At 48.3% G+C, this 27,184-nt stretch overlaps 2 protein-coding genes and 1 pseudogene across 5 annotated transcripts in view; 2 read left to right on the forward strand and 1 right to left on the reverse strand.

The window, feature by feature from the left end:
• The window catches only part of LOC122682180 (ninein-like protein), a 333,523-nt gene that overhangs the window by 280,065 nt on the left and 26,274 nt on the right, over window positions 1-27,184 (forward strand).
• The window catches only part of LOC122682172 (ninein-like protein), a 336,725-nt gene continuing 320,971 nt past the window's right edge, over window positions 11,431-27,184 (forward strand). For 2 of the 4 annotated variants that reach the window (XM_043885011.1, XM_043885012.1), the window contains exons 1-2: window positions 11,437-11,496; window positions 11,991-12,057. The gene's annotated coding sequence lies outside the window, so the exon portion shown is untranslated. Of the gene's footprint in view, window positions 11,497-11,990; window positions 12,058-27,184 lie in introns of all 4 variants that reach the window. The other 2 variants (XR_006337246.1, XM_043885013.1) reach the window with 2 other exon arrangements.
• On the reverse strand, window positions 21,847-24,111 carry LOC122682167 (annotated as a pseudogene). Its single transcript, XR_006337243.1, has one exon. The product of XR_006337243.1 is annotated as an alpha-1,6-mannosyl-glycoprotein 2-beta-N-acetylglucosaminyltransferase-like (transcript).

A 27,184-nucleotide genomic window follows, 5' to 3' on the forward strand; every position in this document is an offset into this window, starting at 1 on the left:
GGTATGTTGCCAAAACGTACGAATTAAATTTGGACATTGATTTCTGAAATATACCGTAAGCAGTAAACGGGATCTCTTTCCATTGTTTGGATAACAGACACCATGTTAAATATTTTTTGTTACACATAGCTAATGAGAAATGTGAACACATGAGCGGTCATAGTGAAAAATATCCTTCTTCCTCATTGATTCATCATGTTCCATAGCTTGAAAAATAATCTCTAAAGGTCTATGTACTTCTTTCATTTCTGGCTATTTCCTTCTTCTACTGCCTCCATCCCTGTGGAACTGTCTGCCTGCACCTGACACTGTTCTCAGGAAACGTGGCGTTCACCCGCTTCTCAGGCGCTGGTAGCAGTTAAGGCTGGAAACCCAGACTCAAGCAGTCACGGGTGTGCAGCAGTCACTCGGTGGGTGACTAAAATTTCTCTGTCACTGACTTTGCCACCAGTTTATCTTTCACCCTCAGGAAAAGCTCCAAACACCCACAGCGGTTTGGGTCCTGCCAAAGTAGGCGGCCTTACCTCCTTAACCACCCTCCTCTGCCCTCAGCTCTGCATCTAACCAGCCAGACTGTAGGATCCCACAGCTGCGCTTCCTCACCTCCGGTCTTTGTACGAGAGTCTCCCCTCCATCTCCTGTACTTTTTCCTGTCCTCCAGGTATCTGCTTCCACAGCACCTCCACCAGAAAGCTGGCAGTACTGACACGAAGCTGGCTGTCCCTTCTGAGTGTCCCTGTGCCGTCTTTTATATCTGTTTTGTATTTATGAGTCTGTGTGGAAGTTGCCTGTTTGTCTGTTTTTCCAGTTGAGGGCATATCATTTTCCAGGGTGGACCTGGGTCGCCTTCATCTTATAATTGCAGTCCTTGTCCCAGCACCTTTGCACACAGTTACTTAGTGAACCAATGAAGAATGAGGAAACCAGAAATCTGCTACTCAGCCACATGTGCGACCATGAGCAGATTATAGAATTGTAATCTTGTATTTCACGTCATGCCATCTATAGATAGATTTCATTTTTTTGGAACACTAGGAAAGGTCTCAGATTTTTTCGTTCTCTCGTTGGTTTGTTGTAACTAATACTTAACTCAAGTATTTTAGGTAAAGAATATACTTCTTTCCTTTTCTTTCCAGTTGAGGCTGAATTGGCATCTGATGCCTTTCAAGTGTCTTCTCGAAGATCTTCAGATGGGTCAAATGTGTATGATGACCAACTTTTGAAAGCAAAAGCAGAGTATCAACAGATTTTGTTTGAAAAATATAGGATTTAGAAAGATAAATAGTAAACATTTCCCTACTGGACTGTTTCCATGACATTTCATTGTTTTCCATTAAAGATGATGAGAAAATCTTTTTGAAAAGAAAATATTTTTGTGTTACGTGTGTATGATGAAAATTTACATAGTATTTTAAGTGGTGTTTCTCTGCATCTAACTTACTTTTAAGCAGATTTAAAAACCAGCACTGTTGAGTTTTCCATATTCTAAGCGATAGTGTTAGTCACTCAATCGTGTCCAACTCTTTGCGACCCCATGCGCTGTAGCCCACCAATCTCCTCTGTCCATGGAATTCTCCAGGCAGGAATACTGGAGTGGGGAGCCATTCCCTTCTCCAGGGCATCTTCCAGACCCTGGGATCAAACTCGCGTCAGGTGCATTGCAGGTGGATTCTTTACCATTTGTGCCACCAGGGACGCCCTTTACAAACTCAGACTGAGCCCTAATACTCTGTTTAAACAGCACCCAAAGAGCCAGACTTGTCATTAATATTTAGTGGTGTTGATTGATAGCTTTTTGATATGTTCCACTTTTTACCACTATATATAGACCCAAAGATTTAGATACTGCTGTTATGGCTACCATCAATGTTTTGATGTGTTACAATTGTTAGTAGTGGCATAAAACTTACTATAAGTAACTTTAAAAAAAAAAAAAAAAACTTACTATAAGTAACTTTAAACACATATTCAAAAGTCCTTCCTCATGGAGAAATAAGGTTTGCCTGAGTTTCCGCCTTTTAAATGAATGAACTTTTATATATTACATTTTTATTTTTATTTAGAAGATAATATCTTTAGAATATTGTGATGGTTTCTGCCATACATTGACTTGAATTGGCCATAGGAATGCATATGTCCCCTCCCTCCCACCTCCCTCCCCGTTCCAGCCCTCTAGGTTGTCACAAAGCACCAGCTTTGGGTTCCCTGCATCATACAGCAAATTCCAAAAAGACACATGTACCTCAGTGTTCATTGCAACACTATTTACAATAGCTAGGACATGGAAGTAACCTAGATGACCGTCAACAGCGGAGTGGATAAAGAGCTGTGTATTATTCAGCTCTAAAAAGGAATGCATTTGAGTCCGATTTAATTGACTTCTGATTTACTTTTGGAGACAGTGTTAAAATTAGAGAAAGTTCTTCGTTCCTCATGGCAGTGGCTTCTCCTGTTGCAGAGCCCCGGCTCGAGAGTGCAGGCTCAGCAGTTGTGGTGCTTGGGCTTAGTTGCTCCGCAGCCTGAGGGATCTGCCCAGACCAGGGATTGAGCCCCACGTCCCTTCCATTGGCAGCGGATTCTTAACCACTGGAACACCAGGGAGGTACACATGTTCATTTTAAACCAGTGTCTGGGAATCCCCTGGTGGGCCAGTCATTAGGGATCTGGGCTTTCACTGCCAGGGGCCCGGGTTCAACCCTGGTTTGGAAATTAAGATTCCACAGTCTGCAAAAAAAAAAAAAAAAAAGCAGTGCCTATAATTGTGTTGGTCATCTTACCGTTGAAGGAAGAGTATTCTGCCCCCCTCCCCGCCCCCGCCACAGACATAACTCAATAAAACTGGTCTCATGTTGAATGAGAAAATAAATCTAACCTGGGAAGATTCCTGAGTTGGTTCTTGAGCAGAAACAAATGAAGAACAACCTAAAACCCCTTCCTGCTGGCCCCAGGGAGCTTCGAGGTGAATCTGCCTCCTGTTACTTCCCCCCGAGCCTGTGTGGCCGGTGCTATCAGCAGAGCTGCTCCTGGGGTGAGGAGGGCTCTGCCTGACACACCCGCCCCACGCGGCTCGGTCACTTTCCCCTCTATTGACTTTTCTTTATGGACTTCAGATTCGGTTGTGGGAACTCCCCTCGTGGTCCAGTGATTAAGACTCCATGCTTCCACTGCAGGGGGAGCTTGTTCCATCCCTGGCTGGTGAACTAAGATGCCACATGCCATTTGTGGTGTGGCCAGGAAAAAAAAAAAAGAAAGAAACTGGGTGTGATTTTGATCGCTCATGTCATAGCCCCTCTTGATGTCACATGGAATTGTATTCGAGGGCTAGGTAAGCAAAAGGCACATTCGTGAAAATCACCACTGGTTAAACAGCATACACAGGTTACTTGATTTCCTTGATTTTTTTCCCCCCTGGCCCTTCGTCCTTTTGTGAGCTGTGATGGGAGAGGACACAGAAACACAGTCAAATGGTATCAGATAAAACAGCAGCACACTCAGCCATCAGATTCCCTCCTGTTCTTTTTTTTTTTTTTTTGGGAAATGCTACACAGCTTTTGGGATTTTAGTTCCCCAACCAGGAATTGAACCTGGGATCTTGGCTATGAAAGTGCAGAGTCCTAGCCACTGAACCAACAGAGAATTCCCAAATCGCCTCCTGTTTGATGGCTCAAAAGAAAGCTGATAAGTATTATCAAAGACACAAAACACATGAGATTGGATCAACAAAATGGCCATTTCATTCTGCTCCCATGTAGTCAAGTTTTTTTTGTTTTTTTTTTTTTTAATATTATTTATTTAGCTGCACCAGTGTTCCCTGCGACATGTGAGATCTTTAGTTGGGGCATTTGAACTCTTAGCTGTGGCATGTGAGATCTAGTTCCCTGACCAGCAGTGGGGCTGGGTCCCCTGCATTGGGAGCTTGGAGTCTTAGCCACTGGACTACCAGGGAAGTTCCTCAACAAGTATCTTTGAGCACTTATTATGTGCTAGGCAACATCTAGAAGCTAGGAATGTAAAATGAGCATTACAATATCTCTGTGAAATGAAAGCTTTGCAAGAATATTCTTTCTAGTATTGATCCACATGGTATAAGTCTGGATGCAGCCTTTTCAATATGAGATTAGTTAACTTCCATATAGTCAAAGCAGTGGCTTTTGCAGCAGTCATGTATGGATGTGAGAGTTGGATCATAAAGAAGACTGAGTGCCAAAGAATTGATGCTTTTGAATTGTGGTGCTGAGGAAGATTTTTGAGTCAAAAGGAGATCAAACCAGTCAATCCTAAAGGCAATCAACCTGGAATATTCATTGGAAGGACTGGTGCTGAAGCTGAAGGTCCAGTACTCTGGTCACTGATGAGAAGAGCCAACTCATTGGAAAAGACTCTGATGCTGGGAAAGATTCAGGGTAGGGAGGGGAAGGGGACAACAGAGAATGAGATGGTTGGATGGCATCACCAACATGACATGAACTTGGGCAAACTCTGGGAGATGGTGAGGGACAGGGGAAGCCTGGTGTGTTGCAGTCCATGGGGTTGCCAAAAGTTGGACATGACTTGTGACTGAAGAAGAATAAATTTATAGAACCACCTGATGAAATTGATGCACCATCATAAAAAAGAAGAAGTTTCAGACATTGTCATACTAGCAGTTTAGCAAATTCACGCCCACCTTCCAGTGAGGGCTACTAGAATGGTCAGTCCATACAGCACAAGGAAGAGTAGTCCCCTCTCGCCACAAATAGAGAAAGCCTGCATGCAGCAACGAAGACCCAGCAGAGCCAAAAATAAAAAAAAAAAAATTTTTTGAAGAAAGGTGAAAGAATGTCTCCTTGAGAAGGTGAATTCTGCTCAGTTTTGAAAGGCTATAGAGACCAACACATCCAATAGACATTTGTTGAGTATTTACAATGTGTCAGCCGTGAGACCACATGCTAGTTGGGGAGCCAGAAGATAAACACACATGTAAGTAGTCCACCTTCAAGTCTGATAGTGTATAACCCAGGCAGAGACGTTCCACAGCCAACAGCTGCATTTAGTGCTCAGAGGCAGCAATAGAAATGTGCTCATTCAAGTTCTGTGCCAGGTGTGGGACCTACAGCGCCAGGCCTGCTTCTCTAGCACATACTGGTGACATTTTGACCTACAAGTATCTCCTGCGTTGATTTCTTTCTGTGTGACGTCAGGTGAAGCACAGGCAGAGAAAAGAGTTGGGAAGTGGGCAGCTCAGTGAACGTCCGTTGCAAGCACACCTGGGCCCCCAGCATCCAGCATCCCTCCTCAGGTGCCCCTGGGGTCCCTCTGGCTCCCACAGTTGCCACTGTCTTGATGAGAACAGCAGAGATTTGTTTCCCTGTTTCTGAACTTCATACAGGTGGACATATATACAGCACATGCTCAGTGCATACTCTGGTTCTTTTACTCAGTATCATGTCTGCAGTCTGTATTCAGAGAGTGTAGGTCGGTGTCCATGTATTGTCTCAGTGTTTTTTGTTTCCCCTGTTGTCGTCTTTCATTGTCTGACTGAGTCAGTTTATTTACCCATTTGCTTTTAAGTACATCTGGATCATTTCCAATATTCTTTTAATAAATTATGTTTTTGCTGAAGAAAGAATCAAAGTGAAACTCACACTAAAAGAGCTTAGCACCAGCATACTTAAGCAAAACGTAAGTCTCAAAGATCTATTTCAGATAGATGGAAAACTATCCCAGGCAGAAGGTCGGAAACGAAGGAAGAAGTGAAAAACAAAGTGGCAAATATTTGAATAATTCAAATGACATTGGCTATATAAAACAAAAATATCTTGTAAGGTGTTAAAATAAATGATAAGCAAGGCACAAATTATCAGACAGGCTTTGTGTTGTCCCTGAAGAGGGTAAAACTGGTTGACGTGAAACTTTTAAGCTCCATAAGAAAGCTAGTCTCGAGGGTAAAAAGCATTAGTGAACGGAAGAGGGTCAGCATTGTATAGTGACAAAAGATTCAATTTACCAAGAGGATATAAATGTATACTCTGTGACCCAGCAATCCCATTCTTAGGTGCGTATACTCCAGAGAATCTCTTAGGACATATGTGTGAGTGTTCAGAGCTTTTTTTTTCCCCCCAGTGTAGGGGCAGGGGATTTAATCAGGAAAGGAACCTTGGTGGAGGACTAGCCTAGGTGCTGGCATGTTCTCTTTCTTGGTGGGTAGTGAAGGCATGGATATTTCTTTATGTGCTAATGTTTGTGATCATCAGACACCTCTTTTCTGCACTGTTTTCTAACTATGTTATCTAATTTCCTTTTATGGAGTTGTTTTATTCTTCTTGCTCTTTTTTTTTTTTTTTTGGTGTTTGTGTTTTTTTGGTGAAGGGCTTAATTGCCTCTCTATATCTTCAGGTTTTTAAAACCTTAAGTAAATATTTGAAAAAATAATGTCCTCAGTGCTGAAGGCAACATAAGATCTGAGAAAACGCCAAAGGCCAGTGTGTTATGTATGTGGCCTGTCGAAAGCAGTGTTGACCGCTTTTCTCAAATTCACAAGTCAACTTCGAGGAATTTACGGACGGTTTCATGGCTGTGTTGTCATCACAGGCTGGTCTTGCCTCCTCAGATAAAGACAGTGGGTCTATGGAGTCAGGGAAGAGGCCTTTGTGGTCTTCTTTTCGTCTCTTTCTGTGATTCTGTGACTTCTGGAATGTGATGTTGTACCTGAACAATGCAGCAGGTCTATGATCCCCCACTGCATGGACTGGGACCATGGACTGCAGCACCTGGGCTTTTTTCTTCTTTGGGCTCCTTATTTGTTAAATGGTTCTGTAAGGGGAAAACTCTCGTGTTTTCCTCTGCACTGCACAAAATCCTGTGAATACCCTGGCACTTCTGGTCACCAGATCTGTGTAATTTCCCCCGCACCAGGCCATTTGGCAACACCAGCTGGGTGTCCTGCAGTTCAACTCCATTCTGACACCATCCCCCTGGACACAGCTGCAGACCCCACAGGCTAAGACAGCAATGCCTTCAGACAACAATCTCAAGTCCAGCTTGTCACCTGTGCTTCTGACCCACGGGCTAAAGATCAGAGGTGCCCACGGCCTCCTCAGGTTCAGTTAATTTGCTAGAGGAGATCAGGGCAACCCATTAGTGGATCAGCGGTTTATTGCAAAGGATGTAACTCAGGGTGAGAGGTGCATGGGCTGTGGGAAGAGGCTCAGAGGCCCCACACCCTCTCCAGGGCTCACTCTTCCCCAGTCTCCCCGTGTTCACCAAGCCAGAAGGTCTCTGAATGCTGTCCTTTTGGGGTTTGTGGAGGCTTCATTACACAGTCATGACTGATCCAGTGATGGGGCATCAGTGATTGAATTCAACATCCAGCCTCTGACCTCCCTAGAGGTCAGGTAGGGCTGAAAGTACCAACCTCTAATCACATCGTTGGTTTCCCTGGCAACCAGCCCATCTCAAGGTGTGGTTCTCAAAGTCAGCTTATAAACCAAGCATAAACTTGGGTGTGGTTGCTCTCATCACTTAAGAAATTCGAGGGTTTTAGAAGTTGTGCAAGGGATGGGAGGAAGACCAAATTCATATTTATTATAAGTCACAATCTCACAAATGTCAAGTAATATCTAATGCTGTCCTTAGAGTGAACGGTGTAGACAAGATAAAGTGGGTGTGGAGAGGTGGAAGAATTTGATCATGCAAAGCTCAGTGCAGGTGTAAAGTGCTGGCCATGCTGGGAGGCTGGTGGAACAAGCAGGATGCCACCAGCTGAGGCAGCCCTGCGCCTGTCTTCTGTCTCAGACAGTAGTTCTCTGTGCTCCTCGGACTTGCTAGAATCCTGGTTTCCAGTGGGGTCAGTGGAACAAAGGTAATATTTCAAAACAAGTGAAGAGGGGCTTTGATAGTGGTCAGGAGTGGAGGGAGAATTCTGAAGGGAGGCCCGCTTGGAGGTGTGGCCTGTGGGTCCAGTGGGAAGGTGATGGCGGACGTGCTCCTTAGAAGATGGGCCAACTCCTTGGCTGGCAGCGCCTGCTGTTCTCTGGCCGGATAACCGGTGGAGGCTGCATCTGAGCAGTGCTGGGAGGGAGAGTGCAGGGACCAGCGGGTCCCTCCTTCCCCCACGGGGCAGGGGTTCAAGGTGTCTGACCCGCACAGGCCCCTGGTCTGCTCCCAGACCCCGGGAGGGGCGTTGGTCGGGAGCAGGTGCATGACTGGGGCAGGAGGTGCCATTGGGAGGTTTGGGGCTTATGTACATTTCGTGTAGATTCCAGTGAGCCCCCCAGGCCCCCACCCCTGAAATCCTATGGCTTGTCGTACCCATTACTCAGGTGAGGTTTTCTAGTCTGGAGCTAGGCCCTTGGGGAAGCACTTGTGGCCTCCCCTGGGCCTGAAATCAGTTGGTGTCCCACCACCCCCTGCTGGAACCACGTAGGGGCTCTGACCTGGGGGAGAGGAGGCTGACGGGGGAGGAGTCTGATAAGGGGGTGGAGTCTGATGAGGTGGTGGAGTCTGGCAAGGGGAGGAGCCTGATGGGGAGGAGTCTGATAAGGGGGTGGAGTCTGGCAAGGGGAGGAGCCTGACGGGGAGGAGTCTGATAAGGGGGTGGAGTCTGACCAGGGGGATAAGCCTGACAGGGGAGGAGTCTGATAAGGTGGTGGGGCCTGATGGGAAAGGAGTCTGACCGGGGGAGGAGTCTGAGCAGGGCGATGAGCGACTTTGTCAGTGTCTGCCGTGGGACCTGAAGTGTGCGGTCATTGGTTGCTTTGGCTCACGTTTCTCTGCCAAGAGGTGGGAAGAAGGCCACTTGCCTTTCCCGACTTGGGGTGTGATCCTGTGACCCTGGACGTGAAGGTGCCTGAGAAAGGCCACGCCCGTGTCATCGCTCCCTTTTCTGTGCTGGAACTCCTGTGAGTGGTAACTTGTGTCCTCTTCGTGACTGGTACTGTTCCCTACCAACCCCCATTTTGTTCTGTGTTGCTTTTCTCTTCTTTCAATTTTCAGAACTTTCCTCAATTACCCAGTCAGTCGGTGGGTTAGTCATAGGCTTGCCTGAGGTGGCTCGGCCAGGGCTGGTGCACACGGGCATCCCCTGTTGTGAGAGTCCAGCAAGCCCTGCACCCACCCTCCGCGGCTGTGTGCTTCCCATGAGGGCCACCCTCCTGGTCTCTCCCATGGGCTTCATCCCTGCTTCCCCGGCCAGTCCACAGCATCCCTCTCTCCGGCTTTCTAATCTGCCTGCTGGTCCTTCCCACTGTCTCCTGCCATGATTGGGAACATGTGCTTTGATGCTCCACGAATGTGCGTGGCACCCTTGGGCCAAATGCCTGGGGTTTTCAAGAACATTCTGCTTCTCAGTAGTTCTGCTCTTTTGGTGAAGGTCATCACAGAACACATAACCACAATATTCTTGTTGTTTTGTTTTGTTTTTTGCTTGTTTAATCTTTTGGATATGCCACTCAGCATAATGAGGTATTAGTTCCCTGACTGGGGATTGAACCTTTGCCCCCAGCATTGGCAGCTCAGAGTCCTGACCACTGGATCACCAGGGAGATCCCAAACCAATGTATTTTTCACTTGTAGAATTTGGCATTCTGCTCCTAAGAATAAATACTCACACACAGGAGGCACAAGGCGCGGCTAACCCTGTGGTCTGCGGCCTTCTGGGCAGCGGGTGGGGACTGGACCTTCCCACTGAGAGGCCGCAGCTCTGTGCCCTGTGGGTGGTGAGACGCTGCCCCCTCCTGGCCTGACTTGCCTCGTGGACACGTTCCTAGAGACGCATTTCCCCCTGGTGGAGGGAGGCGGTGACACTTTCAGAGAACATTATTAACCGGGCCTAATGTGTATGATTTCTGGATGTCTTGTTGCTCTGAGAAAAAGGCTGAGCAGCCAAAACCATGAAGAAAGGGGACACCACATCAAGGGCAGGTGGGCCTCTGGACACGGACCAGGGGATCTCAGGAGGGGAGAGGCAGGAGCCCACTGAGGCCAAGGGCGCAGACGTGGTGCTGGGTCACGACCTGCGGTGAGCGGTGAGTGGCTGAGCCCCAGACAGGGGTCCGCGTGCTGTCAGGCGCCCCTGGTTTCCCGAGTGTGTCCCCAATGCCCACTCCCACCTGACATGGCCTTTCTCTTCCCATTGCTCCCCGCTCAGCAACCAGCCACAGCCTGTGTGTAGAGAGAAACCAGAGCAGGTGCGGAGCCTGCATGCAGGCCCCTGCTCCCTGCGTGGGGTGCTCAAGCCTTCCGTTTGCTCCCTGTCAGTGGGAACAGCTCTTCCTCTCCAGCAGCCCCGGGAGTTCCCACATGGGGAGAGTTTACAGGGCCGGGCCCTGCCCGTGATAAGCTCACAGGGTCCAGGAACATGGTCTTCCTGCCCTAGATGTCCTCTGTCACATGGAACTCGGCATCTTCCTCCCCAGACTCCTCCCTTGTTCTCAGTTTCTGTCCATCGCTGGCATCACTGTTTCTCCTGGAGGCCCGGTTGGACCCAGCCTCCTCCTCTGATGCTCCCATGGTCAGGGGCTGCGGGCCAGTTTCGGGTGAGGAGGAGAGAAGGGAGATGGTACTTGGTCCCTGGGACCATGACCCGCCTGTGTGAAACGGTCCCTTTTCCTGGCCTGGCCTTGCTTCCTGGGACACTTTGCCTTTCTCTCCAGCTGGCCCCTTCTGGTTTGTCCCCTCCAAACCCGCGTTCTCTCCTGGTCCCAGCCCAGGCTCTCTGGCCACTCCCCAGTCTCTCTGGCCACTCAGATCCTGCAGAGGCAGTGTCATTTCTTCTCTGCCTACAGAGTCCCCATTGCTCCGCAGATGTGGGCAGGTAAGGAGGAAAGAAGAAAGTGCAGGGGTGTATTAGGGCTTAAGGGAGTCTCAAGAATCCCTAGCTGAAGTCCACACCTGCCTCTGCCCCTGACTTTAGACTCATGCGGAGTCTGAGCCTGCCTGGCTGTGCTGAGGTCCTTGCCCTCTGTGTCCTGTCCAGGTGGGGTGCTGTGTTGAAGTGGGGTCGGGTGGGTGGGAAATGACCTTCTGGTCTCCAGAGCACTTGGATTATTGGAAGGTTATTTCTTTGTGTAAAAATCTAGATTTTTGAATAAGTTTTCTAACACAGAAGAAAAGCATATTTTGGTTGGAAACACTGAAACAAAGCCGAGACTTAAAATGGAAAGTCCTGTCTCCCATCCTAGCTGTCTCAGCCCCAGCCCCACGTTGGCCCTTCCCTGTGTTCTTCTGACGTTTTCTCTGTCTGTCCCTGAGAGCCAGATCGCATCTCTGAATCTGCATCTTCATAAGGACAAGTGGGTCCAGGGTCTGTTTTAAAGACCCCACATGCCTCCCATTTTCTTTCCAGTTGCCTCCTGGGCTGTGACCCCAAAATACGTGAGCGGCTCTAAGTGGTCCGGCTGTCGGAGCCAGCCTGAGCCCTTTGTCACTGCAGGTGGAGCCCCGGATTTACCGGAGCAGTCGGCCAGACCCAGTGCTAGGAGCCAGCTCTGCCCCTCCGCGTCCCTGGAAAGCGTGGAGGTGGGTGGACCCCCCTGGACACCTCCCCCAGTCACTGCTCACATGACATGACACGGGAGGATGGGAGAGGGCATCTCATCGCTGGAAGAGGGGCTATTTGGGGACCTACATTCGGTTTTTAGGTGTCTCTGGGTCTCTCTATCTGCAGGGCAGCTTTGGCCACAGAGCATCCTCTTTCAGAAACGGGGGCCGCAGGGCATCCCCTTCACTACCACACTCTCCTGGCCCTGCAGGAGGACGGAAGGTTATTCGGCTGAGGGTAGAAAGGGCAGGTGTGCCACAGCCACGGTCACCCGCGTCCAGCACTTCGACCAAGGCTCACCCTGCACAACTTGGCGGGCTCGTGATGGATGCCTCCAGGGCCCTCACTGAGACTCCTTGAGCTGTCCACTGTGGGAGCCTTCGGGCCTTCGTGTCAGAAAGGACATCCGCGGGGCAGATCCTCCCCCTGCAGGTTAATCGTGGCTGACATCCTTCTCTTTCTGTTTTTCCAGAGTCTCAAGTCTGATGAAGAAGCCGACAGCGCGAAGGAGCCTCAGAATGAATTGTTTGAAGTCCAAGGTAAAGCCTGGCCTTGTGGTGATGCCCCCTTTGGTCAGTGCTGGACTGTCAGGCAGCAGGCTGCCAGCGAAGGAGAATTTCCTGGGAGGTGCCCAGTGTGGGTGGTCTCTCTGGGGTGCACTTCTCCTGGGGAGGTCCCAGCTCTGAGATTCCTGAGATCAGACCCTTGGGCAGGGACTGCTGGCTAAGAGAGCAGCTAATTGGTTGGCTAGGGTCACAGTGATCCTCCCGACCAGCAGGCATGAGCCAGGGGACTCCTTCCTAATGTGCCAGGCCTGGACTAGCAGCCTCCCCCCTCACCAGAGGCCCTGACTGTTCCCCACGTGGAGGGTGAGACGTGGCTCTGGTCCTGGGAGCCTGGCAGAGCTCCCGGAAGGCAGTCACAGGTGTGCTCAGCAACGCTGGGTGCACCAGCACGTGGGTGTGCGGGCTCCTTAAGGACGCCTCTCACCAGAGTGAGTCACAGGGCAGAATGTGCAGGACCGCGGCTCCAGCGGGAGGCCAGAACTGACCTGGGGCTTCTCCTGAGTGAGAGGTCTGCACTGGTGCTGAGCACCGTTCAGACTGTGGTCCTCAGGGCCGAGGCTGTTGTTGGCTCAGCGCTGAGCGTGGGGACGTCAGGCGAATGAACCACGTGTCTGTGCTACTGGATGAAGCAGATGGACCTCTTTGTGTCCAAAAATCACTTCCTAAATTAACTGGACTCAGAGTAAATGTAGGGGATGAGAGGAAGGGCTCTGGGAAGGTTATTCACTGCGTGATTTTGGGCTCTCTGCCCAGAAACAGGTTGGGGTTCTTCTTTCCATCCAGGTTAGAACGAGTGGATGACACTCGTGAACAAACACTAATGTCAGACCTTACAGGACTTACTTACCTTCTCTGCCAGCCTTGAGAACACACCATGGTGTCAGAATTGCATTTCCCTCTTTTTGGTTTCTGCCTTTGTCTATTTACTTAATTTTTAATTTAAAATGCATTTATTTGGCTGTCAGGTCTCCGTTGTAGCCTGCAGGATCTTCATACGTCATTTGGGACCTTTCATCGCAGTGCACAGGTTTCTCTCTAGTTGCAGGGCACAGGCTTAGTTACTCCACAGCATGTGGAATCTGAGTTCCCTGACCAAGGATCGAACCCGAGTCCCCTGTATTGCAAAGTGGATTCTCAACCACAGGACCATCAGAGAAGTCCCGTTTTTCCATTTTTACCTAGAACGTTCAGATGTTTTAAGCCGGAAGGGGTCTTGGAAGTGGCCCGCCACTTGTGTTTTCCTCAAGCCGATATACAGCATCATTCATAAGCAAGGAAGCCTAGCACTCCTCAGGAAAGGACTTTCTGATTATTAGTTGGGTTATCACAGTAAACACCAAGATTACTCCTCTCTGGAGAGCTCCAGACCACTGACCGAAAGCCGGGGCCTGGTCACGTGCAGGGGGACCCTCGTCCTGTGTCGGGCAGGGTGGTGCAGTCTGGGCGTGGAGGGAGCTCTGCTTTGAAACCTTGCTTATCTAAAGAGAGGTTTTTGTGGGCACCCCAAGGTCTGTCCTCTCCCAAAGGGGGTTTCTCTGGCAAAGCTTCAGAAACCTCAGAAGGCCACCTGGCTAACCTAGAAAGGCTATGAAACTTTGTTGTCTGTCACCCAGACTTGCTGCTGAGTCTGCATCTCAAAGACCCCTGTGGCTCCTGATGTGAGGTGGTATGGAAACAGCCCACATTGGGGCATTTTTGCTGGGAGAAAAAAATAAAAAAGATAACACTCAACCTGCATCCAAACTAGCTCTTGGTACTAAGTTCCAATTTATAGGAGATATTAGAGATGGAAGGGCAGGAGGAAGGGGACTGGGGGGCGGGCTGGAGGTGATCCAGCTACTCTGGGGGAGTAACCACACACACAGGGAGGATTCTGCATTGATGCTGAGTTGATGAAATCAGCTGTCTGGAGACTTGGGAGAGAACTGGGACGTCGTTGTTGGGTTGTAGGGCCATCGTCACACTGGGGTCAGGAGTGCCTACCAAACACTCAGGGGTGAGAACATGGCAGCTGGGCTTTGCCTTCAAATACTTGGGCCAGGGACTTCTGCGGTGATTTATTGTCTAGGACTCTGCACTCCCATTGCAGAGGCCCCGGGTTCCATCCCTTGTCTGAGAACTAGAGCCCCCATGCTATAACTAAGAGTTTGCATGCCAGAACTGAAAAGATCTCACCTGCAGCAACCAAGACCCAGAGCAGTCAAATAAATATTACAAAAACAAAATATATGTGGGCAAGAACAAACAGGTAGATGAAGCCAGGACGAGAGGCTGCCCAAGGGACAGGGTCATTGGCCTTTGTTGGACTGTGCTCTTTGCTTTGGGCAGATCTGAAGACCTTCTAGACGTTAATTTTTTAAACCTGGACTTGTTATTCTAAGTACAAAGCTTGTAGGTATGCTCCTAGTGCTACAGCTTCTGTAGGCTCCCTTCAGAAAATGCCTTCCCCACGTGCAGCAGAGTCCCCCCTTTATTGTGAAATTTTGCATAGAATTAAGTTGGAAGAATTGCACGGGGAGCCCCGTGTAGCCACCATCGGAAGCTTGACTCTCCCATGTGTCTGTCTGCCCATCTGTCAGTCCATCTGATTTCAGAGTGAAGTACCGCCTTGGTGTGTTTCCCCTGCTTCAGGCCAGCTACCAGCCTGGGGTTCCGCGGCCTTTGGGAGCCCCCCGAAGCCCGGCAACCTCTCCTTCGGCACCCTCGAGAGCCGGGTCTGGGGCCTCTGGGAAGAGCTGGGTGTGGGCAGCAGCGGCCACCTCACAGAGCAGGAGCTGGCCCTGGTCTGCCAGACCATCGGGCTCCAGAGCCTGGCGAAGGAGGTGAGAGGGGATGGGACGGACCGCCCCGAAGGGCTGGGTGTTTGTGGCTGGTACTGGGCCTGGAAAGCCCCTTCAGCCTCAGCCCCTGATTCAGTTGTCACTGTCCAGCCTAAAATCCTGTGCTGAGTCCCGGGGCTTGTGCTGAGGGTCCGTCTCGGGCCACCTTCACACAGGACGCTCCTCTGCCTGGAGCTCTCTCCCCTCTCTGGCCTCCCTAGGCCTACCGCCCAGCCCGTGGGTGGTGCCCATAGCCTCTGGCTGTGCCCCCCGGCATCTGTGTTCAGCCCTTCCCTCCTTCGGGGCCCAAGGGAGGAGGGGGCAGTGTGAGTGAATTTGTGTTCATGATTGTTATGTCTCTAGGGACCAAATAGTGCTTGGAACATGGAAGGTGTTTATACTTCTTGATTGACTGGTATGACTTAAAAGGAATTAGGGTGGATCCAAAAGAGATGACCCAGGAGCAAGTAACAGACCTGACAAGTGAAGTGTATTGTTTCTGCTGCTTGTTTTCCTCAGGTGAGGCGATAGTGGGTTTAAAGGGAGAACAGGCAGTTTGCAAATTTAGCAGGAGTAGCAGTGACTTCCGAACGCTTGAGTGAAGTGGGCTGGGAACTCCTGCTGCAGAACACTACAGCTTGGTAGGTTAGAGGGCTCTGGAGTTGCAGACTGTTCAGAGCCAAGCATGGGAGTGGGCACAGAGGAGAGTTTGAGCTGAATGACAGACTTCAGAGCACCTGTGGTTGGGTGAAGAATAAGACACAAGACTACTGACTGCTGGAGGAAAACTGAGTTATTGAGAGCTCATCCTGGAGAGAAGTAAGTCTGCAACTTGAGATTTCGTCCCTGGCCTTTTTCGGTAGTGTTTTCATCAGTTAGTTGGGCGTAGAAATCAGTAGCGTGCTGTTAGGGTGTGTGGAGGACACAGATCAGTAGGAACACTTTGCAGTGACTGTTTAAGGATAGATGCTGATGAACGAGGAACTGATGTGCAAGAGGTCTGCAGTAAATGTAAGGGAAATGGAAAGTCCTGCACTCAGGTTCCCAAGTCCTTCATTTGTTCCTGCAACAGATATGCACTCAGCAGTTATGAGCTGATAAAGGGCTCTGGTGTTTCCATTGTAAACAGCAGAATCAAGAGGTTTGCCCCTGTGGCCACCAACAGTGGCATGCAGAAGGCAGATGTTCAATGCAGGTAATGTGGGTCAGAGTACGTGCCGTGAAGGAAAACACCACACTTGGAGAGAGAATCATGTCCTGAAAATATCAGTAGATTGAGAAATCCGAGAACTTCTCTCCGAGGAAGAGACATTTCAGCTGGAGCCTGAAAGAGCAGGTTTTAACGAGGAAGTAATTGTGGGCAGAGGGCATTCTTGTTGGAGGAAACAGCATGTGCAAAGGCCCTGAGTCTTGAAAGTGGGTGGGATGCCCAGGGACCTGGTCATTCCCAAAGGCCAGTGTGGCTGGAACTTAGTGAGCAGGCCGAAGGCGACACCAGGGGAGATTTTTAAGCATGGGGGGCTGGTGGTGGCATGTTTGTGTTCTAAGGACCACCCTGGCCTCCATCTGGATAGTGGATGGTGGGATTGAGAGGGAGGATGGTGGTCATGAAGGTGACAGGCGCACTCCCGGCTTGCCGCTCACACAACCCCCGCCCCCAGGCTCGGCGAGCGTGCTCGCCGCTCACACGCCCCCCGCGCGCCACCGACGCTCTCAGAGGCCCAGCCTAAGTTCCCCGCCTGGCGCCTGCGCCAGGGTCTGCGAGAAGGCCATGGAGCCGGCCATGGAGCCGGCCCTGGAGCCGCCCCGCGCGGCCGAGGGAACGCTGCCTGAGGCGGGGCGGCGTGAGGGCAGAGGCGAGCGGGCGCCTCCCGGGCCGCTGCTCTGGGGCTGCGCAGCCGCGAGCGGGATGGCGGGTGTGCCTGTGGCTCCACTCCGTGGCTGTGGGCAGGTCGGTTTCGGCAGCTTCCCGCGCGCGCGGGGCGTCGCCGCCACTGCCTCTGCGCCCCCAGCTGCCCTCTGTCCTCGAAGCCTCTGTGCGCGCCGGCTCCGGTGGGCGTCTCGCCCCGGTGACGCGCGGAGAGACCAGGTGATGGGATGCTGGAGCTCAGGTGAGAGTTACACTGGGGAGGTGGGGACAGGGTAGCTCGGAGTTAGGGCCGCGCCCTGAGGGCTGCGGTGAGCGTAGCCCCACCGGGGAGCGGGCCATGCAAACACCCTCCCCTCCCCGCCTGGGAAGGGCGGGCAGCAAGGGGGCTCTGGAGCCTGAGGTTCGCTCTTACACAAGGCATTTCAGAGAAGCCATGGGATTACTCTGTGGCTAGATAGCTGTCGCAGCTCTTATGGCTCATCTGGTCAAGAATCTGCCTGCAATGTGGGAGACCTGGATTCAACCCCTGGGTTGGGAAGATCCCCTGGAGAAGGGAAAGGCTACTCACTCCACTATTCTGGCATGGACTGTCCCAAAGAGTCAGACTTTGCAAAGAGTCAGAGTGAGCGACTTTCACTTCACTAATTAAGGTGCTTCCCCACTGATGATGGGGCTTCCCTCATAGCTCAGTCGGTAAAGAATCTGCCTGCAGTGCAGGAGACCCGGGTTCGATTCTTTGGTTGGGACGCTCCTCTGGAAAAAGAAATGGCAACGCACTCCAGTATTCCTGCCTGGAGAATCCCATGGACAGAGGTGCCTGGCGCTCTACAGTCCATGGGCTTGCCAGAGTGGGACACGATTTAGGGACTAAACCACCACGTAGCACTTTGGGGAATGGATAGGATAGAAGAAAGGCTGGTTCTTGGTGGGTTAGAATAGACAGCAGGAGAGATGGATGTGGTCAGCAGCCCGGTCGGAGGTCGCTGAACACCGTGTCCTGAGACGACAGGTCTTGTAGGTGAAGGAGTCTTTTGGGCCTAGAAAAGAGAACAACAGTCTCAAGGGCCCCTTGCTGAATCATCTAACTTTGGAGAAAACAAAGCATAACTTTAGTTCCATCCGGATGCTCCAGGCCAGCTGCATCTATCTGGGACTTATCACCCCCTGTCCGGAAACCTACCACCCCCTACACCCGCCCAGAAGACTTATCACCCCCCTGCCCAACTACAAGTGTCATCTCAACAAAAGAATACTCAAAATATCCCGCCTGATTGACGTTTCCCTTATCGCTTCCACAAACCTCCCTATAAGTATGAAGCCTCCTTGATTCCTTTCGGCGCTCAGCCTGGTCATTAGGCCGACTGTCGCCCCTCCTTGCCTGAATAAAGGTAACCTACTTCTGTTGAGGTCGTCTTTCCTTTTCTGCCTCGCCGGAACTGTACCTTACAGTAGGTACAAGGACAGGGGTGGAGGTGAGAGGAGTAGCAGGGGAGGGGAGGGACCGCGTCTCTGGAGGCTTTTCTCAGGTAGCAGAGGAAACATCTGGCAGTCAGCAGGAAGAGCCTTTGGGTAGGGTGAGTCTTGTTTTGAACATCCAAGAGCACTTAGTCTGACCCTTGGGCCATTTAACAGATGGGGAAGCTGAGCCACTGGAATTACGCATCAAGTTAAAGGGCGTGTCTGAACTTGCAGCTGTTGGAAGCAGAGCCCCAACTTGAACAGTTTTCTTCGGTTGCAGTCTGTTATTCTTGCAACTTCAGGCAGTTACCTTATCTAAAAAGTTAGGAGACCACAGTGGGAGGTTCCCTGGAGCCCTAGAACTCAGAGGGCTTATTGTTCAGTCCCTAAGTCATGCCCCAGTCTTTATGGCCGCATGTATTGAGGCACGACACCAGGCTTCCCTGTTCTTCCCTGTCCCTCTGAGTTTGCTCAAATTCATTTCCACTGGGTCAGTGATGTCATCCAACCATCTCACCCTCTGTAGCCCCCTTCTCCTTCGTCATATCCTGAATCTTTCCCAGCATCAGGGTCTTTTCCAATGAGTCAGGTCTTTACATCAGGTGGCCAAAGTATTGGAGCTTCAGCATCAGCATCGGTCCTTCCAAGGAATATTCAGGGTTGATTTCCTTTAGGATTGACTGGATTGATTTCCTTGCTGTCCAAGGGACTCTCGAGAGACTTCTCTAACTCTACAGTTCAAAAGCATCAATTCTTCGGTGCTCAGCCTTCTTTATGGTCCAACTCTCATATCCGTACATGACTCCTGGAGAAACCATAGCTTTGATTATAGGGACTTCTGTCTGCAAAGTGGTATCTCTGCTTTTTAAAGCCCTCTCTAGGCTTGTCATAGCTTTTCTTCCAAGGAGCCAGGGTCTTTAAATTTCATCGCTGCTGTCACCATCCGCAATGATTTAGGAGCCCAAGAAAATAAATTCTGCCACTGTTTTCATTTTTTCCCCATCTATTTGCTGTGAAGCGATGGGACCGGATACCATGATCTTAGTTTTTGAATGTGGAGTTCTAAGCCAGATGTTTGAGAGGGGTGGAGGCTTTCCAATAAGTCCCCACTAGGGTGGGAAGACTAGATCACACGGGGAGAAAGGAGCGCAAAGGCGCAGACACTGCCCACAGGTGCTGGCTTTTCAGCCTGTGAGTCCAACTGTCTGTTTGGCTCAGACTTGAAGTGTTGGTTTCCCACTTTGGGAAGTGGCAGGGTGGAGGGGGGGAATCAGGGGTGAACTTACAAGTGTAAAATCACTGGCTTTTCTGGGTCTTAGAGGGCGTCGGTGCACCTTTTCCTGCAGTCCTGGCTGCCTTTGGGGGCTGGCCACTGGGACAGCTGAGCTGGGTTAGACTAAGAATTGGTCTTGATCTGATTGACCCCTCACACCCTGGACCCACACGTGCTTTCGAGAATCATTCCTCCGTGGCAGATGGTAGCGCTGGTTGAGAGCAGAGACTCTGCCTTTTTCATTCCGGAATCCCTCATGGTTAGGTGCTGTGTTTGGCAGATTGGAATGATGCCCTCTGTATCTGCAGAACTGATAACCAGTTGAGTCTTTAGGAAAACTATCTTGAGTTCCCAGGGGCTTACAGCTGGAGGTGGGAGCACAAAATGATGCAATTCCCAGTGTGAATTTTAACAGTTTAAGTCTTAAAAAAATAAAAATTTAAATCTGGAAACTCGGTTGTATCTTTGCAAGTTTATTTCATACTTGTCTTTTGTATACCTGCTGATCTAATCGTGCAAGAGTTTCAGCTGTCCCTTAAAATAATATTTGTGGGAAAAGGAATATTGAATTGAATTCTAGTAAAGCAGACTTTTCCATGATATCTTTCTAACCAGTTGATGACAGAGGAGGTAGAAGTCAAGCTTTCATTTTTCATTAGAAATCATTTCTTACATCCAAGCTGCATTAAATAGTGTAATTTTATAATTATACCCGTAGTGCTAAAGCACTTTTTTTTTTGCCAATGCATTTATTTTGGCTCTAACAGTAAATGGGTTGCTTATCGTTGTTTTGAGATTTTTTTTTTTTTTTCTTTTGGTTGTCATTGTTATAGCACTATTGGGTGTTCATTTTTTTTTTTTTCCATAAAATTTTTAATTGAAATATAGTTTATTTACAGTGTTTCAGGTGTAGGTGTTGCTTGTTCACAGACATTGTGTACCATTTATGAATTTTATAATTCTCATGTTTTTATCCTTCCAAGGAAAGTTGTTTTAGAAATTTGCCAAAGTAGATAGCAGAAAAACTCCTTTGACCTTTCTGTTTTCTATTCTAGCAATGTGTAAGTTTTTTTGGGGGGTGGGGGTGGGTAGTAACCTTTTAAGATCCTTTTCCAATAAATAAGTCTTTTACCTGCTTTTGTCATGTGTTATTACTTCTGTAGACTATTGGCTTTTTGTCATTAGTTTTATTGAGGTATGATTTATGTACAACACAGTACACATTTTACTAGAGTTTTGACAAATGTATACAATCCTTGTAACCAGCAACCCAACCAAGATGTCTGCCATCCCAAGGATTCCCTTTTCTCTTTGTGGCACTGGCTACCTCCCACCTGCAGCCTGAGGCAGCCAAGGATTTTCTTTCCCTTACAGATTATATTTGTCTTTTTTATTGTATTTCTGGAGTCAGCATGCCGGCAATTGCAAACTTTTCTGTGCAGGGCCAGTTAGAAGCATACAGTGTGTACTCCTTTCTGTCTGACTTCTCAGTACAGTGTCTTCAAGATTATCCTCAATGACCGTGTTGATTGTGTATTTTGTTAGTAAGTCATTCCTTTTTATTGGTTTTAATTGTGGTAAACGATGCAAAACTTAAATGTTGCCATCTCTAACCATTCTTCTGTGTCCACTTCAGTGGCATTAATTATATTCACATTGTTGTGCAACCATCACCTCTATTTCCAAAGCTTTTTCGTAACCCCAAATGAACTCTATAGCTTTTAAGCAGTAATTACCCACTCTTCTATGCCCTCAGCCTGGTAGCCTCCAATCTACTTTGTTTCTATGAGTTTGCCTATTCTAGACATTTCAGATAAGTTGCATCATACAATATTTGTCCTTTTGTGTCTGGCTTATTTCACTAAGCAGTGATTTCAAAGTTCATGTTGTTGTATGTATCAGCACTTTTTTTTTTTTTGGACTGAGCAATATTCCATTGAATAGACATACTTTGTATGAACATAGGTGTTCAGTTCTCTTGAGTGTATACCTAGAAGAGGAATTGCTGGATAATGTGGGAATTCGAAATTTGACTTTTTGTGGACCCACAAGACTGTTTTCTATAGGGCTGTACCATTTTACATTCCTACCTGCATTGGACAAGGGTTCCAGTTCCTCCCCATCCTCTGCAACACTTGTCATTATAGCCATGTTAGTAGGTGTGGAAGGACTGTTGGTTTTTCATAAGGTACATAAGCATAGAGTATTGCTACAAACTTGGTGGGGGAATTAGGGAGTGTAATTTTATATGTTCCAGGCGGATGGACTGAGGCAAGTTCTGGAGGAGATGAAAGTTTTATACGAGCAAAACCTACCTGATGTAAGTTGGTAAGTTGATATTCTTTTTTTTTTTAATGCAAAAACAAGTATTTTATTTTGGCAGCACTAAAAGAAAAAAAAAAATCACTGTATTTCTACATTGAGGTGAAAAGTGTTTAAACTTTCTTATCAGTCAAATACATTCCAAAAGAAAGTATGTTCTATGCAGGTTCCAGAGCACAGGCAATTCTTAACACAATAATACAGGAATCTTTAATACTGAAAATGACTCTGTTCTGACAGGGTGTTTAACAAACATAACTTTCTAATTATAAAACCACTGAAGCAACCTCTTCCTAGTTACTGTGTCAAGAGTGAAGCTGGGCTTGTACATTAATACTCTTAATTTCACTGTAATACTTTTTACTGATATGACGATTTTAAATAAATTTTGCTGTACTTAAAATAAGTCTTGAAAGTGGAAAGGTGTACAAAGTTCCAGATAAAAAGATTAATAGATGCAATTTAAATAGTTTCCCCTCTTCTCTCTTATCAATTAACGATAATTTTACCTCTAGCAGATACATACTGAACTTTAAAACGCAATTCTCAAAATGAAAACTTGCATTTTAAATCTTAGGCATAAACAGAAAAGATGACTATATTTGGACAACTTTTACAAGAATTTTGTTGTTGTAGTAAAGCAGAAACCAGTTCCTAAACCTTTTTATTCAATTGTATATCCTATTTGAACAAATATCAAAAATAGAAGACTGTTACTACTTTTGCTTTTATAATTCTGATTTTGTTTTGTTTTTTTTCTTACTGCAGTCTTCTATAACTTTTACAGAGTTCATGGTCCCTAATATCTCCCCACCCTCCATTTTTCCTAGGTGGGGAAAGGGCTGTCATAAACTTCTCACTGATAGTTAGAGTTTCTGGAAACAGGTACTGTTTGTTATTATTTAAGAGTGACTCAAGTTGGGCACTCTGGGTGGCTGGTCTACAAGTTTTTTGGTGATGCATACCACAGTCTCCAGCATGAAAAATCCTAGGAACTTGAGGAACCAGCACTTTCCAGAATTTTGGAAGACAAGATACAGTCAAATATTGAAGGGTCCAGTCCCAGTTATAATCATCATAAGTACAGAAAGTGTCTGTGCACTCAATCAGCTTCTGATAGGCTTCCCGGGTCAGGGCCAGACCCATATTGTGCTCTGTGGATTTCCACGTTTTCACATCTACCTTGTCAGCCACGTCATAGAAATTTCGAATGGCAGTATAGGTCCCCAGGGAGAGAACATCACACTCGGGGCACTCTAGCTGCTTTAATTTCCACATCTTTTTGAAGACATGGTAAAAGTCTGGGGCTAAGTAGTGATCCTCCTCTAGGAAAAGTATGAGGCCAGCACAGTCTCGAAGGACTTTGACCCTCTCCCATACAAAATGCAGCTTCCACCACCAGTGGTGTTTGGTTTGGGAGAACTTGGCCTCTCTATAATGGCCGAAGGAGTCGGGCTATTCAGCATTAATGCATCCCATCCGCAAAGCTGCATTCTTCTCCACGTCTCTGGGGCAATCTCTAGGGTCAGTGCCCGGGAACTCGTTAGGGTACAACTGAATGCTGAAAGGAAAGAACACCTGCAGAACTGGACAGAAATCCACCCCAGCAATCAGCTGATTGATTTCGGTCGACCAGAAGTCATGGCTAAAGATGACGAGGACGTCGTCAATTCCCTGGGCTTTTCGAAGTGAGTCCAGCAGCAGTTTGAGGTATTCGGGCCGGTTGTGCACCTGGACCACCAGCGCCAGCTCTCGGGGTGGGGGGGTCCAGGAGCCGGCCTTATCTACATTCCTCAGCGTCTGGTCAAAGTTCAGCTGGTACACCAGGGACCGGTACCGCAGCGTCAGATTGTCCACCTCGGGCTGCGGGGCAGCGGCGACCAGCGGAGCCGCCGACTCGTTGGAGCCCTGGCGGATGCCCACCGACACGGCGAGCTGGTCCCCGGCCCGGGCGCCCGCACCCCGCGCGGGATCGACGTCCAGCAGCGGCGGGGCGAGGGCCTCGTTCTTCCTTTGTCGCCCATTGCTGCTCCAGAGGACGAAGCCGCAGGCGGCCACCACGAGCATCAAGATCAGCACCTTCCGCTTATAGATGCGGAACCTCATGGTCTCCGGGGCCGGGAGCGCGGGCGGGCGGGCGGCCGGGCGCGGAAAGGAGCTAGCAGCTCCGGCAGGGAAGGGGCGGGCGGGCGGCGACCGTGGCGGTGGCCTGCAGCAGTCGGAACTGGCCCCCGCGGCTGCCCTCGCTAACTCATCCCCGGCCCCGGGGGTACGGGGACCCGCAGGTTTTCAGCTCCCCCGCGCCGCCCCGGCTCCACACATCTTCACCTGGCAACTGCAGCTCGGGCAGCGGCCCCGCCGCTAGGAGCCGCGGCACGGCGTCGCTTCGGTCCTCTCCATTCGGCACCGGCCCGGGAAGAAGCCCGACGCGGCCCCACTGTACTTCGGCTCCGTTACCTGCGCCTCCAGCGGCCCTGCGTCCTCCGCGCTCTCATCTCTACGCGGCCCCGGACCGGTAAGTTGATATTCTAAAACAGTTTAAGAAATATGATATTGATGTCAGATCATCTTAACATTAGTTTTTAAATATGTTTTCTTCTTTTTAATTCTCTGTGAGCCTGATCATACCCTAGCTATACAGAAGTAGAAGGATTTGTGTTCATGATTGTTTTGTCTCTAGGGACCAAATAGTGCTTGGCACATGGTAGGTGTTCAATAAATACTTCTCGTTTGACTGGTATGACTTGAGCGGAATTAGGGTGGATCCAAGAGAGATGACACAAGAGCAAGTAGCAGACCTGACAAGTGAAGTGTATTGTTTCGCGGCTTGTTTTCCTCAGGTGAGGCCTTAGTGGGTTTAAAGGGAGAACAGGCAGTTTGCAAATTTAGCAGGAGTAGCAGTGACTTCCGAACGCTTGAGTGAAGTGGGCTGGGAACTCCTGCTGCAGAACACTACAGCTTGGTAGGTTAGAGGGCTCTGGAGTTGCGGACTGTTGTGAGCCAAGCATGGGAGTGGGCACAGAGGAGAGTTTGAGCTGAATGACAGACTTCAGAGGACCTGTGATTGGGTGAAGAATAAGACACAAGACTACTGACTGCTGGAGGAAAACTGAGTTATTGAGAGCTCATCCTGGAGAGAAGTAAGTCTGCAACTTGAGATTTCGTCCCTGGCCTTGTTCGGTAGTGTTTTCACCAGTTAGTTGGGCGTAGAAATCAGTAGCGTGCTGTTAGGGTGTGTGGAGGACACAGAACAGTAGGAACACTTTGCAGTGACTGTTTAAGGATAGATGCTGATGAACGAGGAACTGATGTGCAAGAGGTCTGCAGTAAATGTAAGGGAAATGGAAAGTCCTGCACTCAGGTTCCCAAGTCCTTCATTTGTTCCTGCAACAGATATGCACTCAGCAGTTATGAGCTGATAAAGGGCTCTGGTGTTTCCGTTGTAAACAGCAGAATCAAGAGGTTTGCCCCCATGGCCCTCAACAGTGTCATGCAGAAGGCAGGTGTTAAATGCAGGTAAAGCGGGTCAGAGTACGTGCCGTGAAGGAAAACACCACACTTGGAGAGAGTGTCATGCACTCAAAATATTGGTAGATGGAGAAATTCGGGAAATTCTCTCCGAGGAAGAGACTCTTCAGCTGGAGCCTGAAGAAGCGGGTTTTAGCGAGGAGGTAACTGTGGGCAGAGAGCATTGTAGTTGGACGAAACAGCATGTGCAAAGGCCCTGAGTCTTTAAAGAGGGTGGGATGCCCAGGGATCTGGGCATTCCCAAAGACCAGTGTGGCTGGAACTTAGTGAGCAGGTTGAGGGTAACACCAAGGGAGATTACTAAGCATGTGGGGCTGGTGGTGGCATGTTTGTGTTGTAAGGACGACCCTGGCCGCCATGTGGATAGTGGATGGTGGAATCGAGAGGGAGGATGGTGGTCATGCAGGTGACAGGAGAGGTGAGTCAGACTAGGAGAAAGGAGAACAGTTTACACACCTGTTTAGGAGGTGACTGAACAGGCCTTGGTCCAGCAAGGGAATTATTTTCTGGTATTCGTACCATGGGGAAAATCAGGATCCAAAATTCTGTGCCCTATCCTCCTAGTTTGGTTCTGGGCAGGATGCCACTATTACCAGTTTCTGGTTAAAATTCTTTGTCAGAAGAAATGTATCCCTATTTAATTGCTCCCATGGACATGTGATTTTTTTAAGGACGTTCTTGTGTACTGAATCAAGTACTTTGACGTTAAGTTGGGTGTAGTTTATTTGTGGTATTCATTATAATCAAGAGCACATTGTAAGCAGTGTGGAAAATAAATCGAACGTTTGTAGAGTGGCAGAAGTCTCTAGAACAGGTCTGGAAGACATGGTACATCTATGTACATGGTACAGATCTAGAAGACACGGGACATATATTTTGCCTGTATTTTCAGGGCCTAGAGCAGACACATATGTTTTGTATTTATCTGTTTCCTTTTAACACTCCAACGTAGATATTTATTAATTGTGTACATCTGGTTTTGTTTTGTTTTCTTTTTTTTTGTTGTTGTTTTCTTTTCAATTGTGGTTAAGATACACACCAGGTATCTCAGTGGTAAAGAATCTAACTGCCAGTGCAGGAGATGCATTCCATGGGACGGGAATGATCAAACATGGTCACAACAGAGGCAGAGAGAGATGGACTTAAAGAATAGACACTGAAGGAAAGTATTCTGCAAGGAAAAATTAGGTTAACAGTAAAAAAAAGCAAAAAAAATGGGGGAGGAAAAGAAAGCAGAGAGAGACATTCCTAGTCAAGTACAAACTTAAGGGAATAAAATAAGCATAATAAGGCTTGTGGAAAAACACGCACAAATAAAATGTATATACAATAGATCAGTAATACATCAGTATTCTTAAGGATATACTATGAACAAAGCCTCTGTTTTATATGCTTTTATTAATATATAAATTACACATCTATACTGTTCTGCAAATTTTATGAAAATATCAACATACGTTGTCTATAAAACATATACTTAAGAAAGAGGCTTTTGTTCATAATATATCCCTAATATAGCGATCTGTATTACTCCAAAACTTTTGCTTATAAATACTACCGTATTAAAGTTGAATATTGCCACTGTAAAAAGTGTCATTTGATTAGCCACACATGGTCATCTGTCACTACCTGAATGTTGTAAAGTATTACTTGAGAGAGAGAAAAATTGATTAAGAAATATTCCTGACTATTCACTGGGAAAAAGAACTGGTAATCAAAATTCTGAGGAGAATGTATGGCTTGAAAAGAAACATTTAATGGAACAGAAGATGGGGCAAAAAAGGTCAAAAATTTTCACCTAAATTTCTCATCTCACAACCAGTGGACAGT

The sequence above is a fragment of the Cervus elaphus genome, chromosome 23 (assembly GCF_910594005.1).
Source record: "Cervus elaphus chromosome 23, mCerEla1.1, whole genome shotgun sequence".
NCBI classification, from domain to species: Eukaryota; Metazoa; Chordata; class Mammalia; order Artiodactyla; family Cervidae; genus Cervus; species Cervus elaphus.